At 51.0% G+C, this 19356-nt stretch overlaps 1 pseudogene; it reads left to right on the forward strand.

Moving 5' to 3' along the window:
- Window positions 1–2172: 2172 nt before the first annotated feature.
- LOC136133514 (small ribosomal subunit protein eS19 pseudogene) lies at window positions 2173–3524 on the forward strand (annotated as a pseudogene).
- The last annotated feature ends 15832 nt before the right edge of the window (window positions 3525–19356 follow it).

The following is a 19356-nucleotide window of genomic DNA, read 5'->3' on the forward strand; positions in this document are numbered from 1 at the left end:
CTGTGGGGTTTTGTTTTTGTGTTTTAACTTCGGTAAAAATAACATAAAATTTACCATCTTAACCATTTTTAAGTATGCAGTGCAGTGACATTAAGTAGTTTCATTGTTACGTAATCATCACAGTTACCTTCACTGCAAAACTAAAACTGTACCCAATGGTAACTCCCCATTCCTCCCTCCCACCAGCCCTTGATAACCGCCATCCTACTTTCTGTCTCTGAATCTGACCACTGCCTGCTATAGGTGGCATGATAAGAGTCTGTCCTTCTGTGATTGGCTTACTTCATAATAGCCACAGTGTTCATCTATGTTGTAGCGTGTATCAGAATGTCCCTCTTTTTAAGGCTGACGAATGCTCCACTGTATGTATGTACCATATTTTGTTTATCCATTTACCTGTCAGTGGACTTCGGGGTTGCCTCCACCTTTTGGCTCTTAACGAATGATGCTATGAACATAGGTGTACAAATATCTGGTAAAGTACCTGCTTTCAGTTATTTTGGGTTTAGACCCAGCAGTAGAATTGTTGAACCACACAGCAATTCTATTTTAATGTTTTGAGAGCTGCCATACTATTTTCTACAGTGACTGAACCGTTTCACATTCCTTCCAACAGTGCACAAGGGTCCTCCACACCCTTGCCAATACTTGTTATTTCCTGTTTTGTTTTATATGTTTTATATACATAATAAAGTCCATGATGAAATACCGTATATATGCCATCCCGATGGGTGTGAGGTGGCATTTCATCGTGGATTTGATTTGGGTTGCGGGACCCAATCAGATGCTGGGGCCCTTAGGGGGTCTGCACCTACAGAGAGTTAGGAACCACTTAAGAAGTGTCTCTTTGTTGCTTGCCAACCCTAAGATTTTGAGTTTACGATTGATTTGGGGGCTGTAGGAGTCCAGAGAATGCTCTTGAAATAGGAAAGACCGGTCCTCAAAAGCTGGCTAGGTGACAAGTCGTCCATCAGCGACTTCTCTGTGACTTCACCCACTCATGAGCGGGTGGCACTGGACCGCAGCATGAGCGAACCAGTTGCCGCTCGTGTTTGGGGCCATGCAGTTCAGGTGATGGATTTGCTGGGCTCTGCAGGTATGCCAAACCTGGTGTGATTTTCCTTCTCCTGCCTCACTTACATAGGGCTCTCAGTTCGGTCACTAGTGCCGAAATAGCTACAGTCTAAAATTTCAATATTTCTACACCGTCAAGCCCCCCCTTTGTCAAAGTCCACTTAGGACAGAGGTCCTCAACTCTGTGCAGTGGAAACACCTGGAGAGCTTATAAAACCTGTGATTACAGGACCACTGTCCCAGAGATTCTGATTTAATGAGCCTGGGGCATGAGTCTAACGTGAGCAGGGTTGAAAATCACCGACTTAGAATAAGCCCTATGTTGTGCGGAGTCACAGCCACCCACCATCCCCTCCTATTAGTGTGTTGACCTCTCGACAAGTGAGTCATGGACGCCAGGTTTCTCCACAAAGATCTTAAGGTCTGATCCCTGTCTTCAGAAAGCGGGAGTGCATGCGTGTGGTAAAGTTCTCATGGTGCCAAGAATACAGTGGGGTTCAAAGGATGCCTTGATCAGCTCTTCCTGGGGGTTCAGCAAAGAAAGAGGTGGTGATGCTGCTTCCCAGCCCAGCGCATCAGGGCAACTGCTTTTTCAACTTACACATTCCTACCAGCAGGGGACCTGCAGGGACAGCAGGAGGGGACACAACCAGCAAGTGTTTCTAGAAGCAGCTCCAAGAGAAGTTTCCGTTTAAAAAGCTAAGCTTGAATTATTGAATGAGGATCATCCCTCAAGTTCTTTAAGCAGCTCTTCTCTCCTCCCAGGAGAGGTAATCAGGAGCTCTGTTCAGTTGAAAACTCACAGCCATGCTTTGTTCACAGATCCAGCGAAAGGCCAGAACCTAGTCCCAGGGGACAGAGCTGAGCACCTCAGCTCACCAGGGGCTGGGCTTGGGTGTCACTGGAGCTGCTCAGCCCTTGAGCAACTGCCCCTCTCCCACCTCCTTCCCTCATCCTGCACCCACCCAATCTTGATGCCCACCAGGCTCTGCCTTCACAGAGCTCATGGTCTAGGGCCCCAAACAGACGAGCCAACAGGAAATTCAGCCCATTGTGACCCGGCCAAAGGTTGAGGAAGCCACCAGGCATCACGTGAACATGCGCCCGCCCACCTCCCCTGCCGTTCCGGGTAGGGCTGTTGCCCACCCAGCTGGCTGTAGCGGGGCTTTGGGGAGAGGGCAGTGTGGGGACAGTGAGTGCGACAGTGAGTGGGGAGGGAGGCACTTGGGTGCCCAGATGCCAGAAGGGAGGGAAATGAGAGAGAATCAGGAGTCCAGTCATCACCACCCTCCTCATGCACCTGCCCCCATCCAAGCTCCTCCACCTTCCCCCCCCACCCCCACCCCGTGGTTCAGCCTCTAGGCCTTTCTTTGCAAATGGTGGTCAGCCCTGCTCAGAGGTCAGGCGGCCCTGCTGGCTGATGCTTTTTGGACTGGCCACCCAGCACTGTCATCTCAGGGAGCCAAGCCAGCCCTGGGGCTATGGCCTCATACGTGACAGTTTCAGACACCACAGGCCTGGGCTTCCCTTCCCTGGCCCGTGGTTCTTGCCTGGAAACGTGAATCTGAAGTCCCGGTACATTCCACCAGTCGAACCTCAAAAATGTAATTGAGCAGCGCGGCTGCATTTCAGGCAAGAAACTGAGCTATGAAATCAGACTCCTCTTGGAATCTCGGGTCCTCAGCTGACAGTTACTTGGCCTCTGTGTGCCTCAGTTTCCTTATCTGTAAAATAGTGATTAAAATTAAATAAGTGTTCATTAAAGCATACGCAGCTGTCAATGTTTAGCTATATACCGAGTGGTTTTCAAGCAGAGGTGGGGGACAGTTTTGCCCCCTGAACATTTGGCAGTGTCATCCTTGGTCATCACAACTGGGGAGCGGGGGGGGTTGCTACTGTCATCTAGTGGGTAGAGGCCAGAGATGCTGCTACATACCCTACAATACAAGGACAGCTCCTGCAATCAAGAATTGTCCCCTCCTTTCCCCCGGCTGGCAGTGCGGAGGCCCCACGATACCTGGAGTTACTGTAAAAGACGTGAACCAGCGGGTGTTCGTCAGAGCCCTGGCAGCCTTCCTCAGCAAGTCCGGGAAGCTTGAAAGGCCCTGAATGGGTGGACACTGTCAAGCTGGCCAAACACAAAGAGCTCACGCCCCGTGGTTCTACACGCGAGCTGCTCCCACAGCACTGCACCTGTACCTCTGGCATGGCGCTGAGACAGCTCCATGACCGAGATCTCTGGGGGGGACGGCAGAGAAAGTGTCCTACCCAGCCATTTCAGCACAGGCTCAAAAAGTGGGGCCCGCCGGGTCCCCTGAGCCCCAGAGGGGCTGAAGATGGTGGGAAAGGACCAAGATGGGAGCTGCAAACTGACATGTCCGGGACAGAGAGATCTGGACAGAATCGCTGGACAGGTGGCAGCTGCCAACAAGAAGCATTACAACAAATGATGCTGGGTTAATAAGCTGCCTTATTCATTAAGAAAAAAAAAAAAAGAATTATCTGGCCCGAAATGTCAGTTGTGCCAGAGTTGAGAAAACCCTGCCACATACACATCTATGGGGGCCCGGGGGGTGGGGGTGGGAGGGGGGAGGAACATTGTCTCTTTTACAAAATGGAATCATTGAAATTTTAGCCACTCTGAGAGGTAAACACCGCCTCTCATTGTTACTTTAACTTGCAATTCCCTATTCATAATTCTGAGCCTCTTTTCAGACATGTATTGGCTAGTCTGATTTGCACTTAAACGAGAATTGTCTACTTGTATCCTTTGCCCATTTTCTATTGGTTGGTTTCTATTGACCTTTACTGTCAATTTTGAAGAACTCTTATTTCTTACTGATATAGATAACCTTTTGTCATCTGCATTAAATACTTCCACCCTTTCCCAAATTAAATGAGATAACACAGGCCAAAAATTCAGTGCAGAACCCACACTGGGCATCTTCTGAAGTACAGAGATTGACTGACAAAGCAAGCTCCCCCCTGTGAGGGACCAACAGGAGGTCTGCACACGGCATCTCCATAGCGCTGGAGGGACCGTGCTAACAGCAGAAAGTTCCCCAAGTCAGGAGCAGAGCACGGAGAGGAGCCCTCCGCTCCTGCATGGCTGTTCTTAGCTGGGTCCCACGTGCGGATACCCACCCTCCCCTGCCGCTCACCCAGGGCAGTGAGGGATACGGTTACGCTCCTCCTTCCCTGGGAACACGTGGACACAGTCAACATGTGGGGCCACTGAGGATCTACAGCCCGACTGCGGGCTCCAGAGCCTGGGCTCCCAGTCTCCGCACTGTGCCCTCCCCCTCCGCTCAGACCCCAAGGAAGGGGTTTTCGCATCAGAAGCTGCCTACATGGAGTGTGGCTGGCAGACGGGAGGGTATCAGATGCCTCCCCCAGCCGGAGAGCACCCCTTCTGAGTGCGCCTCGCAGAGGTACAGACAGGACAGCCAGGTGCGGGGAGGGGGTCCTGTGCTTTGCCTGGCTGGGGAGCTGGCAGCTCACGAGATGAAACTGGAACAAATAAACAGCAAGCAGACACCTTAAGGAACTAAGAACCCCAACCTATGGTCCCAGTCAAAGCGGAGGTAAATTTTGAAGAGTTTGAGAAATATGTCATGTGTGTTACCAGAAAGAATCTCAGAACCTGGGGGCCAGCCCTTGGCTGCAGAGGAGAGAGGTACCAGTTACCCAGGATTCCCGTGATACTAGCTGGTACGATCCCCACAGCCCTTCGGCACTCATCCTATTGGCCCCATTTCTTGATCGAAGAAATAGGTCTGGAGAAGGTGAAAGCAATGCCATGGGGTCAGATCAAATTCCAGGGAAGACGCCCAGGTTTGGTGTCCCTTTTGGAGCTGAGCCTCTGCGGTTCATCTCCTGGCGTTTTGTTGGGTTCTGATGATGGACACAGGGGACCATATTAGGTTCCATTGATCGGATTGGTTTGTGATCTCCTTTGAAAATAGAAAAGGAGGCCCTGAGGAATGAGACCCTGGTCCATTAGGGAGGAGAGGGAAGGTCCAGGGAAGCCTGATGGATGAGTCTCTGGGAAGGTGGACTGCAGGGTCCACCATGCGTCATGGGGTGGGACACAAGGACGCTGGAGCCTTCAAAGAAAAATGTCACAACCTGGCCATCTAAGGGCCAAGGGCTGGCTGCCCCAGTGCGCGTGGACCTCTGCCCCTACTCACTGAACCTCTCAGCCTGCCTGCCAGCCCTCAATCTACGGGATCTTAGTTCCCCAACCAGGGATTGAACCTGTGCCCCTGCAGTGGAAGCGTGGAGTCCTAACCACTGGACCGCCAGGGTATTCCTCCAGCCCTGCCTCGGAAGGCCTAGCCTGGCAAGCGCCTTAGGGCTGGGCTGTGGGGCCTGGCACCATATCAGGTGCCTCTCCCAAGACCAGCTCCTCACCCAGTGTCATGCTGTGTGGGCACCACCTGACCCCGGAGGAAGGCTGCCCCGGCCTTGCACAGTGCCCTGGGCTCTTGCAGGGCCTGGAAGGCTGCCTGGCCCCTCGCCCAGAACATGGTATTTTCCCTCCCACCAGCAGCCTGAGTCACACAGACTCCTCTGCATCTGGTCACAAGCACAGGCCTTGGGCCCTGGGCAGCCAAGGACCATCTGGTCAACCCAGGCCAGACTCTGTGCTCTAATAATAAATGTTGGACAAAGGAGGAAGGAAAGAAACAAGAAAGGGAGGGGAGAGGAAAGGAGGGATGGAGGGAACTCATGTGTCCGTGGTCTTCAAAATAAGCATCTTTTTTCCTCCATTTTCTAGAGCCGTGGTTCTCGGAATGCGGTCCCCAGATCAGCAGCCTCAGCGTCACCTCTTCAGCCTCAGAACTTGTAGGAGAGCAGATTCCTGGGGCCCACCCTAGCCTTCCCGAATCAGAAGCTCTGGGGTGGGTCCGTTCTCTGTGTTAACAAGCCCTCTGGGGGATTCTCAGTCATGTTCTAATTTGCAAACCACTGCCCCAGAACTGTCTTGAGGAAGTGATCTTACTGAGCTGTCCTCTTTTTAGCTATTTCAGCCCTGGGGGCTCTTCCGGCCTTGTGGAAGCAGCCTCAGCCTTTGCAGACCGTCACCCCAGCAGTGTCCCTGTTTGACCCACCAAGAGGGGTGCGTGGAGGGCAGCCTGGGAGCGGGGGGTGGGTCTCCAGCAGGAAGCAGCATCTCCGTGTCCCTCACGTCCATTAGTTTATTTGAACCTCATGACAATCTGTGAGGTAGGCGGGCCAATACCAGCACCTCAGTTTTATAGCCAGGAAAAGAGAGGCTTAGAGAGGGGAAGGGCTGTTCTCCCTGGAGAAATTCCCAACTCCAGGGGGACAAGATCTATGCCTGAGAAACGGTTAAATAACTGGGCAGAGAGACTTTCTGCACCTGGGTGGTGGGTCGGGGCTCCTGCAGCCCCACCTCCCCCCGCAGCAGGTGAGGGGTGCCTAACCAGGACATCCTGGGGGGCGGTGAGGAACCTGGGGGGTCTTGGGCCTCCTCCTACAGTGCCGGTGGGCAGCATTTTCCCCTGGACCCCAAAGAAGCCCACCAGCACCTCTGACCCACATAAAGTCCTTCATGTTAAAAACTCCTCTGGACACAGCAGTCCCACTTCTGGGTATATACACAAAAGAATTCAGAGCAGGGACTCCAAGAGATATTTGCATACCCATGTTCATAGCAGCATTAGTCACAATAGCCAAAAGGTGGAGATACCCCAAATATCCATCAATGGATGAATGAATAAACAAAATGGGGTCCGTGCATGCAATGGAATATTACTGAGCTATAAAAAGGAGTGATGATTCAATACATGGTACAACATGGATGAACGGTGAAGACATTATGCTACGTGAAATAAGCCAGACACACAAGGGCAAACACCGTATGATCCCACTTATATGGAATAGAGTCGTCAGCGTCACAGAGACAGGAAGTGGAACGGTGGTTGCCAGGGGCTGGTGGGAGGGGTACTGGGGAGTTTCTGTTTAATGGGTACAGAGTTTCGGTTTCGTAAGATGAGAAATCTCTGGAGATGGATGGTGCCCAACAACGTGAACGTACTTCATGCCACTGAACTGTGCACTTAAAAACGGTAAATTTCATGTCATGTATATTTAACCACAATAAAAATTGCTGTCCGTTAATGAGTCCCACTGCCCCCACCCCCCAGATCCTCTGGGTGTTGGAAACAATTTCCAGGAAACAGCAGCACACAAATCATTCTGCACAGCCATACAACCTCCCTGACACCACAGTGACAAGGGTAAGAAAGCCCTGGACGTTGGGTTCAAGTTCCTGGACTCCCATGTTCTGGCGCTGTGACCTGATCTCAAACCCGCAGTCTCCTCTTTCATGAAAGGGACCAGTACTATCTCGGTGTTCTTGTGAGGGCTCAGAGGGAAGCGATCTGAAAGCTTCTAGCACATAATCAGTGCTCCATCAATGGTAGTTCATTTATGGTGTTTCCTCAGCCTGGAATGTTCTCCCCCTTCTCTGCAGGGTAAGCTCCTGTTCATCCTTCAAAGCCCAGCCAGCTCAAATCCCACTGCTTCTATGAAGCCTGGGGTAGCCCACAGGATCATTCACCAAAGCAGCTCTTCCTCCCTGTCTGACGTCTGATATCGGGCACAGCCATGCAACTCGAAGGAGCCAGAAGGTGCTTTGCGGTGACTTCTCTCCCTCTGGTCTGGCCACCTGGTTCCTGGGAGCAAAGCCCCAGCAACTCACAGTGGACAGGTCACGTGAGTAAGAAACAAGACTTTGTCACTTAAGCTTCTGAGATTTGGGAGTTGCTGTTTCCTCAGTGTGACCCAGCTCAAGGCCACTCAAAGCATGGTTTCGCTTCCGCAGCCTTGGCATCCCCTGGGCGCTGGTTAGAGATGCAAATTCTTGGGCCCCACCCTCGACCTACTGAACCAAATTCTGTGTAAAGCACTAAGCATGGCTTTTCTCCCGTAAAGGTGTTCAGTGGTTGTTAGTCCCCCCACCCCCACGCCCCTGAGACTTCCACAGAAGACTCTGCTAGTGGCCTACTCAAAGCCGTGCTCCCCTTCTCCCTACCTGAGAATTCAGGTTTTTGAGGGGATGACAATGTGCGCAGGTGAAAACATTCAGTTTCCCAGACTCCCTTGCAGCTAAGGGTGTTCACGTGACCTGGTTCTTTTCTGGCCCAGAGGAAGTCAGAGCAGGGCTTCAGGGAGAGCTCGTCAAAAGGCCACAGGCCCAGGTGGCAGGTGCCTCTGGCTTTGGGCCTTGTCCTTCCCCTTCCTTTCTGCCTGTTACTTGGATGTGGTGGAAGGCTGTTACCCAGTGGCTCCAAGGAATCACACCTCCCTGTATTCACACTCTTGGGCAATCCCCACCCACATTGAACCTGGGCTGGCCTGAGCCTAACTCTGACCAGTAGCATGTGGCTGCAGTGACTTCTACTCTCAACCTGGGGCCTGCCTACAGGAGATCTCCCCATAGGAGATCATATTCCTGTCAAAGGAAGGGACATCCATCCAACCCATTGTCCAAACCTGAAACCCGGGACTCACCTCACCTCTTCCTCTTAAACTGCAGCCATTTGGTCACCAAGCCTGTCCTCTCACATGGCTCAGGTCCATCCCAGGCTTGATCCATGGGGCAGCTACCTGCTGACCTCCCGCCTCTATCCCTGCCTGCCTGCTATCAAGCCTGCACATAGATGGATTGTCGTCAGATTGATTTCTTTTTTTTTTTAATTAATTAATTAATTTTTGGCTGCGTTGGGTCTTCGCTGCTATGTGCGGGCTTTCTCTAGTTGCAGCGAGTGGGGGCTACTCTTCGTTGCGGTGCACAGGCTTCTCATTGCGGTCGCTTCTCTTGTTGCAGAGCACGGGCTCTAGGCACACGGGTTTCAGTAGTTGCAGCACGCAGGCTCAGTAGTTGTGGCTCGCAGGCTTAGCTACTCCATGGCATGTGGGACCCCCCAAGGCCAGGGAACGAACCCGTGTCCCCTGCATTGGCAGGCAGATTCCCAACCACTGCACCACCAGGGAAGTCCCAGATTGGTCTTTCTAAATGTGGACCTGAAGATCATTCCCCAATGCTTTTAGAGTAAGCCCCAAGGCCCTGGCACGGCCTACACAGCCACATGTGCTATGGTGGCTGCCTCGCTCTCCAGTCCCATCTCTGTCCACTCCCTTCTCTAAACATCACGGGCCCTGGATATACCATGCTGCTCCCTGTTTCTGATACCAACTTCGCCTATCAATACCTCCATGTCTTTGCCCCAGGAATGACAAACCTCATCCTTCATGTCGACTCAGTGTCTTGGTCTGCTCAGGCTGCTATAACAGAATACCACAGACTGGGTAGTTTGAACAACAAACATTTATTTTCACAGTTCTGGAGGTTGGAAGTCCAAGGTCAAGGTGCCTACAAGGTAGGTTTCATCCTGAGGCTTCTTTTCTTGGCTTGTAGGCAGCTGCCATCTTGCTATGTGCTCACATGATGTGTGAGGACAGGGAGAGAGGGAGTGAGCTCTCTGGCATCTCTTCTTATAAGGACACTAATCTTATAAGATCAGGACCCCACCCTTAAGACTGCATTTAATCATAATTGTTCCGTAGGGGCCTGATCTCTAAATATAGCCACCCTGGAGGTTAGGGCTTCAACATATGAATTTGGGAGGGAAACAAATATTCAATCCATAACATTCAATTAGGAGTAGCTGCCTAGAGAGCTGTGTTGAGAAGAATTCTGAGGTCCTTCCCAGGTTCTGTGATAAAGAGAGCTATGCTTGATTAGTCATGTCTGCCTGCAGCTTAGAAAGGAGGGATTGTGGTGGCTCATGTACTGTTTATTTTCTTTCTCTGTTTTATGTGTTTATCTTTTCTACCCTCTCTCTTGGCTCAAGCACAATGCCTGACACATTCTAGGCTCTCAACACATTTTCGATGAATGAGTCAACAAGTGAGTAGTTGCCTCAAAGCACATTTCACATCCATGATCTCACTGAAGTTTCACAGCCAACTGTAAGGTAGGTCGGAACGGTCAAAGATGCTTGGAAATCTCCTTGAAAGTGTTCACCCCTCGCTCTCTTATCCCATACTGGAGATGCTAGATCTCTACTGGGGATGCTGCATTTTTCCTAGAGGCTACATGGATGCCTGGACCAGGGTCTGTCCAGACCACAAGGTGGCTCTTGCTGCCAAGGTGGCTCCTAGAGCTGCTGAGGCCTTTGCCCTTCCTGCTGCCCCACCATCCCTGCACCTCTACTTATCCCAGCACTGCCAACCCCATCCTCTGGCTGACGTCACTTTGAATGAGAGGCAAATACATTCTGTGGTCTCCAAGCCCGGTAGAGCAAGGGAGGGATTGATTTGTCTTCTGATGGGAGACAAGGGGCATGTGTTAGCCATTGCTGTGACACAGGAAATCGAGAGCAGGTAAGGGTGTATGTGATGGGGAGAGGGTGCCACGGTTAAAGGGGAAATGGATTCAAGTCTCCAGTATACCTGTTAGAACGCAGCTTATGTAGTTGTGAGCGTGTGTCAGTGTGTGTGTGTTGGTGGGCTGCCTCTCCCCTGCCTGTCACCCCTGTTCCCAGGCTCAGCTGTGCTGCCCCTGCCATGTGCTATGTGCTTGAGCCCCTTGAGGGCTGCAGATGGACCAAATGCCCTGGCCCTGCTCCTGCTCTGTCTGCTGTGTCCTCTCCCCACTGAGCATTAGTTCTCAGCTAGCACCGTGCTTAGCCTTGTGAAACGTGCTCCAGCCCGTGAGGAGCTCGTGGCCTGTGTCAGCAGCAGGACCACCCTGGACCGTGTGTTGGGAAGGCCAGAGGCCGTGCCCCCATCTCATTGGCTGGGGAAGGCAGGTGAGCAGGTGCAGGGCTGGGTGGGCGTGTTTAGGCCAGTGCATCCCCCTGTTTGCCTGCAGTCGAAGTGGGGAGCACAGGGCTGAGGAGAGGAGACCATATCAGGAGGGATTGCTGGAGCCACACCGGACAGCAAAGAGCTAGCACCAGTGCCTGCTCTCTGGGCCTCACAGCCTCGAGAACAAAGCCAGGACTTCCTGCAGCTGGTTCACTCCGGGTTCTGTCTCCTCACTGTGCCAGTCTCATGTAGTTACTGCTGGGAGAGAAGGAAGCTGAGCCCAGCTCTTCTTAGGGCCCAAGGGGGGCCCAGGACCCAGCTCTCAACCAGGACCTGGCCTCCAGTGAGTTTCCCAAGGCTGGATAAAGCCTGTGATCATTTCCCAGGCCCCTCACAGGCCTTCCCAGGAGACCCACCCAGAGGGCGCTGGCCTTTCCACTTCCTCAGCATCTTCCTGGAGGTCCCATGAGTCCAGCCAAGAAGGCAGTCGAGTCCCTGGGGGTGGAGTCACAGGGAGAAGGTGAGGCATCTGTGCTCTGCGGGAGCGACCTCCCTGCTAGGCGCCCTCAGAAGCGCTTTGAGAAGGTCTCTGTTCGAAGCCCGCCTGTGGACAAACCCAAGTCCCATGATAAGAATCCTGGGTGGCTCCATCTCTACGAGGCTCCTTACTCTCCAGCAAAGTTGTTTGATATTTATTGCATTGTAAAAATGGAATCTTTTCACAGCCATTTTCTGCGCATTTAGTGTCTTCTACTGTGGGCCCCCAGAAGGGGGCCAGGGCTGTGTACCCTCGGCCCCTGCTTCCCTTACTAAGAGAGCCCCACTTTCAACCAGGCTGCAGTACACCCAGCCTCTGATTAGTCTAAGCCAAGAGTAACCCCACTCCCTTTGCTCTTGACCCTGGCGGACAATGATATAAGTAAGTGGCTTCTGGGAAGATCCATGTTTTCCATATACGGAGGAGGGCTGTCCTCGTCCTTCCCTTCCTGCTGTGCATGGTCCTGCGAGGGTGCAGAGCTGAGGCAGACGTCCTGCTGCCACTGGGAAGACCAGGGAACCCCTGGGAAGTGGCCAGAGGGCCACTTCCCTCTGACAGGGCAGAGCCTGTTGTTGTAACCAAGCAGGGACCCTATTGGGCCTTCCTGGGACAGACCCCTCCCCCATATCCTCTACTGTAGCTCCTCTCTGAAGTTCCTAGATAATAGTATCTGATGCACATTTTCAGAGTTGCTTTACAGATGCTAAAACCCCAATCAGATGGAAGAAATTAACTAATTGATGACCATGAGCACTGTAGGCCTGGACCTACTGGTGCCTAAGGGCTGATAATGTTAACCCCTGTGATACCACCCTGTTACCTCACCATCAGCCAATCAGAGAATTGTGCACAAGCTGATCACAGACCCTGGGAGGCCCCTCCCTCACCTGGCCTTTAAAAATGCTTTGCTGAAACCCTTCAGGGAGTTTAGGGGGTTTGAGCATGAGCCACCCATTCTCCTTGCTTGACACCTTACAATAAACGCTACACTTTCCTTCACCACAACCTGGTGTCAGTAGATTGACTTTACTACATGAGGGCGAGTGGACCCAAGTTTGGTTCAGTAACACTGTGACCAATTGCAATTCTGCATTGTATTTTAAATTTCATCTATTGTCATCAGTCTTACATTTTACAAAAAGGACCATGCCTTTCACTGTTTTCCTAATTTTAAGAAAATCTGAACAGTCTTCCTATGTAAGTTGACTAAATGAGAATGAGATCAATGAGGTCAAGGGAAGTTCACTGTCACCTGGACCAGTGGATAAGATCAAAGGCCTATTCAAATAGAATTTGCAACTATATGTGAACAAACTCAGTTTTCTACAACAAACATCCTGGTAAATGTTACTGGAACAGACATATTGTGGTCCCAAGGTTTTTTTGTTTTTTAATTTTAATTAATTAATTTGCCTGGTCGGGTCTTAGTTGCAGCACACGGGAGCTTTTGTTGCAGAGCATGGGCTCTCAACTTGTGGCCCGAGTGGGCTCAGTAGTTGCAGCACATGGGCATAGTTGCCCCGCGGCATGTGAGATCTTAGTTCCCCTACCAGGGATTGAACCTGCGGCCCCTGCGTTGGAAGGCGGATTCTTAACCACTGGACCACCAGGGAAGTCCCTGGTCTCAAGGTTTTGTAAGTCAATGACTCTTAGAACTATGATAGCAAACTTTCACTATTTCAGGAAAACTCTTTGTCCTTTTTATTAAGAAGTGAATAGGCAGAAACTGAATTTTGTGATGAAACTATACCAAAAAAGTATAGTTTTAACTTACATTGTATGGTAATAGTTATTTAAATATTTTTTTTCTTTTCTTTTCTTTTTTTTTTTTTTTGTGGTACGCAGGCCTCTCACTGCTGTGGCCTCTCCCGTTGTGGAGCACAGGCTCCGGACGCGCAGGCTCAGCGGCCATGGCTCACGGGCCTAGCTGCTCCGCAGCATGTGGGATCCTCCCGGACCGGGGCACGAACCCGCGTCCCCTGCATCGGCAGGCGGACTCTCAACCACTGCGCCACCAGGGGAGCCCGCCCCGCCCCGCCCCGCCCCGCCCCGCCCCCCACCATTTCTTGATTACAGGAAATAGGCTTCATTCAGCCTCCATACCGTCCCTGAGTTTCTTGAGCAGGTTCAAATAGTTGCTAATCAGGGAAGGGAGGGGATGCAGAGACAGGGGAGGAACAATAGTGCAGCCTTGGGGCAACGTCCTGGTTCCCCATCAAGGGATACAGACAACAATATCTTTGAGCTGTTTTGCAGATACTGAACCTCACCAGGTGGGAGAAGTTAAAGGTTAATGATGGTACGCTGCCCACAAGCACTAGACACCAGACCAATTGGAACCAGAAGGTTGATGATGCTGACTCCCACTTACCTCACCACCAACCAATCAAAAGAATGGGGCCCTAGCCCTCTATGGCCCCCTTTGCCTGGCAAAGCAATAAAGCTATTCTTTTCTACTTCACCCAAAACTCTGTCTCCAAGATTTAATTCGGTGTCGGGATACAGAGGCCGGATTCGGCTCCAGTATGTGAGTGAGAGGAGGAGACATAGATAGACTCTTTGTGCACAGCGCTGATGACTATCCCAGCTGCTATGAGGGGCTTCATTATTTGCCAGTGGAAACCAATGCAGTTCACCTAGCATTCTTTGACTCATCTCTTTAGGAGTTCTCTCATCTATCAGCCTGGTGACTCTACAAAGAAAGAATATGAAATTAGTTTGGCACGACTTATTCCTAGTAAATTTACACTGGCTTATGGGACTTCCCTGGTGGTCCAGTAGTTAAGATGCTGTGCTTCCAATGCAGGGGGTGCAGGTTCAAACCCCGGTTGGGGAACAAAGATCCCACATGGTGCGTGGCCAAAAAATAAAAAAGAAGAAAAGCTCACACTGGCTCCAAGGACCAGTATTTTCTCTTACCTTTTTTTTTAAACTTAAAAAATATTCCAATTTAAATTCTTTTTTTTTGGATGATATAAATTATTTAGTCCTGCTTAATTTTTATCTTTATCCTGAATATGTTATTTTGAAGATCACAGATCTAGGATTGGTAATGCCTGGTGATGACACGAGACCACTAATGAATGAGCATAATGCTCTTTAAAAAAGCTAATGCAGGGCTTCCCTGGTGGCGCAGTGGTTGAGAGTCCGCCTGCCGATGCAGGGGACACGGGTTCGTGCCCCGGTCCGGGAAGATCCCACATGCCGCGGAGTGGCTGGGCCCGTGAGCCATGGCCGCTGAGCCTGCGCGTCCGGAGCCTGTGCTCCGCAACGGGAGAGGCCGCAACAGTGAGAGGCCTGCGTACAGCAAAACAAACAAACAAACGACAACAACAACAACAAAAAGCTAATGCATAATGTCACCAAGATAAGGACATAGAAGGCTCCTGAATTTCCCTCCTCTCATGGACACGCCAAATACACAGCTACACATGGAGCAATTCCCTGTAACGAAAATCCAGAAACTGTCAACTTGTCTTCCAAGTGTTGTACATTTTGCATTCCCCCCAGCGATGAATGAGAACTTCTGCTGCTACACATCCTCACCAGCATTTGGCATTGTCTTGTTCTGTATTTTGACCATTCTAATAGGTGAGTAGTGGTGATATTTAAATTCTTTTTGTTTCCAATCTACATTCTAAGTCAGCCATCCCCAGCTTTTCTGGCACCAGGGACCGGTTCGGAACAGGCTGCAGACCCTGTTCTAAGTGAGGACAATCTAATGTGTAGCTAATTGTTCTGGCAGTTCTCTCAGGGATAAATGAAACTTACAAATCTATGGTTTCTTAAGTCATGCATAATCAATTGCCGAAATAGTCATTGCATGTTATTCATTGTTACAGTGTTCTAAAGGCCTTTTTTTACATAGTCAAGGCAATTACAAAGTCTGGAATGAATGATCAAAAGTATTTTGGGTACTCAAAGCTCTGTGTGTGTGTAACCAAAGATGGTTGAAACCAACCGAGGCTTAACCTCAAATGCAACAGAAGACTTGGGTTTTCTAAGAAGACATGGGGTGCCCTGGCATTGACAGGCCAGGTTGGGACACCCCATCTGAAGATAAGTAGAATGTGCCATGAATGCACCTCCGGGGGGAAGCCCTTCCTGGTACTTGCTTAAGATTCCCAGTGAGCTAAGAGCAGCCCAGTATCCAGGAATCCACAAGACTCTGACGTAACCTTTGACCCAAGCATTTAAATGAGACAACCAGGGGTCCCAGGACTGTCTGTGAAGAGAAAGGCAACTAGCACCGCCACGCGGTGAAACCAGAGAGTGAAATCAGAGAATGGAGAGGCCTGAAGAGGAGATGACACCAAAGGGTCATCCCCTCAGCTCCTCTGGGATGGAGTTAGCTCAAGGGGAGGCACACACAAGGTCCCCTGAGTGACCACGAGTGATATCCAAGGGGGCAAGCACAGACTCTTTAACTGGCCTGAACTCAGCTATCCTTCCCTCAACCCTTCCTCCTGGACTCTCAGCAGTCCTCTTCGGAACAGTAGGAGTTTAACGTGAGCAGCCACCTGTGGCTGAGAGGGCAGGGCAGGCCTTACCTGGAAGTGGGATTTGGACTGCATGTTTATTATTATTATCTTTGGCTGCATCGGGTCTTTAGTTGTGGCGCACGGGCCCTTCTTTGTGGAGCACGGGCGTCTCTCTAGTTGTGGCGTGCAGGTTTTTTTTTTTTATTCTCTCTCTAGTTGTGGCACGCAGTCTCCAGAGTGCGTGGGCTCTGTAGTTGGTGGCACGCACGGGCTTAGTTGCTCCGTGGCATGTGGGATCTTAGTTCCCTGGCCAGGGATCAAATCGGCGTCCCCTGCACTGTAGGGTGGATTCTTTACCACCGGACCAGCAGGGAAGTCCCTGTACTGCACATTGATGAAAAGATGGAGTGGGTGGGGAACGAGGATTGGCAGGTCAGTGTGGAACCTGATTCATCAGGAGAGGGAAGTTCCTGGAAAGGGAATTAGGCCAGAAAGTTGAGTTGGGGACCAACAGCAGAGACCTTGAATGTCGTCGGGCTGAAGCTTTCAGATGTTTCACCAGGAAGCCGTGGAATGCTTCTGATGTGGGACTCGACATGCACAGGCCTGTATGAAGCCAAGACAGATCTGACAGTGAGCTGTGGAACAGACTGGGCAAGAGAGACTGGAGACAGGGAGGTCTGACCTAGGCTACGGTCATGGTCAAAGCCCAAAATGAGATGTGCATGGGCCAAGCTGAAAAAGGAAAGGAAAAGACAGAGATTCTGGTGACCAGTCCAATGAACTTGGGAGTGAAAAATACAGAGAAGTTGACAATTTAAAAAGACCCTCTGTTCAAAACCTGTATTATGCTCGTTTACAGACAGCTGTGCCCTAGGAAAGAGAGAGGGCTTTCCAACTCTTTTATGTGGGTCACACTCTCCCAGGAAAATGGAGAGTTTCTTTCAAAAGAAGTAACTCCCCCCCACCAGTGCACATGTATTATTTTTTCCTGCCAAAAGAATCCCGGCTATCTTCTTGGTTCTGGGTATCTTATTTATAATTTTTATCTCAAAGGCCTTCTAGCTCTTTATCCACTTCCTGCGGGAGCCAGAGTGGGAAGTGGAGCAGGGAGACAAACTTCTCCCTTGATCTCATTGAATCACCAGAGTCCCAGCAGAAGAGAGATGGCAAGTTACAGCCTCGTTCCCAGAGAGAACATAATAAATGCACGATGTGTAGAGACTTTTACAGAGATGTGGACAAGATGAAAGGAAACCAACCAAGATGGTAGAGCACCTCCGGGATAGTAACGTGGAGAGCCATCAGCACGGTCAGCTTGAAGGGACCGGGAGAGGAAGTGGTTACAAGAACCCAGAGAGGCCCGTAGCTGAAGGATGGGGTCGCTGGAAAGCTGCTGTGGCCTTCAGTGTAGGAACCAGACACACAGCTGCCAGCCCAACCCCACTGGCAAGGCGCTAGAACAATCAACGCCCTGCAGGCTCTTTCCTCCTGCCCTCCTATTTCCTGCTGGTGTCTACTATGGGCTGAAATCAGCCAGAACCCAGAAGGGGAGGGAGCTCCAGGAACAGTTCACACAGGTCGGCGCCTGGGGACAGAGCAAGGTGGAGGAGAAAGGGGTGCAGATCTGGAGGGACGAACGGAATATTCAGCAAGTTAATACTGACATACAAAACAAAGCAACACAGTAGAAACTGGCCTGTCTTTTACGGAGCACAAACTATGGACCCAGCTTGAGGAAATGATGGAAAGCCAAGGCTTTACTTGGTGAGTGAAGGGGTCTTTCTCTTTGGAAGCTGGTCTGCAGGGAGAGGAGATGAGCTGAGGCCCCAAGAAGCAGGCACCCAAGAGCACGTGGAGACAGGATGGAATGAGGGACACTGCAAATCCCTTTTCAGGGTCCTGGTTTCAGTTTTCTGAGAGGACTGGTGGCCTGTTTTCATGAAAGTCCCTTAATTCCGTAGAAAAAATTCCCCTTTTACAAAGAACAGCTTGAGGAAGTTTCTGTGTGTTACAACCAAAGAACTTGAGGTCTGCTTCATCTGAAACAAAGGAACCTTGAGCACATGACTTCATTTAATCCACGTAACAGCCCTGATGGGAGGTAGGTCCCCTTATCTCCACTCTATTTTATTTTATTTTTATTATTACTACTTTTTTGGCCACGCGGCTTGCGGGATCTTAGTTCCCAGACCAGGGACTGAACCCAGGCCCCGGCAATGAAAGCGCGGAGTCCTAACCACTGGACCGCCAGGGAAGTCCTCCCTTATCCCCATTTTAAAGATGAGGCTATTCAAGGTCTGAGTCAGATCAGGCAATCTTTGTCTAGGTGTCTGGGACTCACACACTCGGGTCTGCCTCCAACGCTCTGGAATTTTCAAGGACTCCGCAAGCTGGCAAGCCGGGCCAAAAGCAATTTCCAAAACCAGAAGGGAACTCCACGTTTGCCCAAGGCACCCCGTGGGGACGCTAGCCTCTCCTGTCAGTTTGCCAGCTAAAGCAACTGGGATGCTGGGAGGAGCCAGCAGGCACGGCCACCCAGCTCCTAAATGTTTGAAAGGGACCAACCTTGGACTTGGAAAACTGCCGCTGAGTTTTTTTTCAAGTACTCCTGGGAAAGCAGTGTATTTGCAAATGCCGTAATTCCTCAGCTAAATACCAAGGATGGGGTGGACTGCATGTGGGAACATCCCCGCATCCCCCAATTCCAGACCCCCCAGCCCCAGAGGTAGACCGAGTTGTTGGAGGAAGGCGGCCTGCTCACTCCAGCCCCCAGGAGCCTGGGGTGGGGCTCTCTCAGCCCCCCATCTCATCCCACCCCCAGGCCTACTCCCTGTCAGCTGCCCTGCCTCAAAGCCGGAAGGTGAAGTGAGGTAATGTCTCCACAGACCAGCGGTGGCCAGGAGATGAAAAGAATCTCAGAAACACTGTGTTAAATTTAAAGCAGACCCACCTGCCTTAGCCAGGCTGCATTTTCACTCAGAATAACCAGTTTGTTTTTCTTGGACATTCCAGGAACTAACTGGCTGCCCCGTGTAAAACCCCAACAGGAATGTTAGGGGGGCCCCTTGCAACTCAAACATTTCCTGCCTCGTTCTCCCTCAGGCCAGGGACTCCTGCCTCAGGAGGGGTCGGGCCTCTCTGGGGGTCACTTGAGGGCTCTCCCTTTGCTCCCTGTGGCTCCTTTATCCCCAAGAGCCTGACTTGGTGCCCAGAGCTGTGGGGAAAGGTCGTCAAATGGGTAATAGTAGCACCTGATCCATTCATCCAGTGCTCTCTCCGTGCTCTGCTAAAGGCGTCATTTACTGTACTGTCCAGTCCTTAACCACATCCCAGGAAGGTGTGTCGAAAGTGTTTACTGCTCCCATTTTACAGATGGTAAAGCTGAGGCTTGGGGAGGTTACCTAACTTCTCCCAGGT

This window comes from Phocoena phocoena, chromosome 14, assembly GCF_963924675.1.
Source record: "Phocoena phocoena chromosome 14, mPhoPho1.1, whole genome shotgun sequence".
Taxonomy (NCBI): Eukaryota; Metazoa; Chordata; class Mammalia; order Artiodactyla; family Phocoenidae; genus Phocoena; species Phocoena phocoena.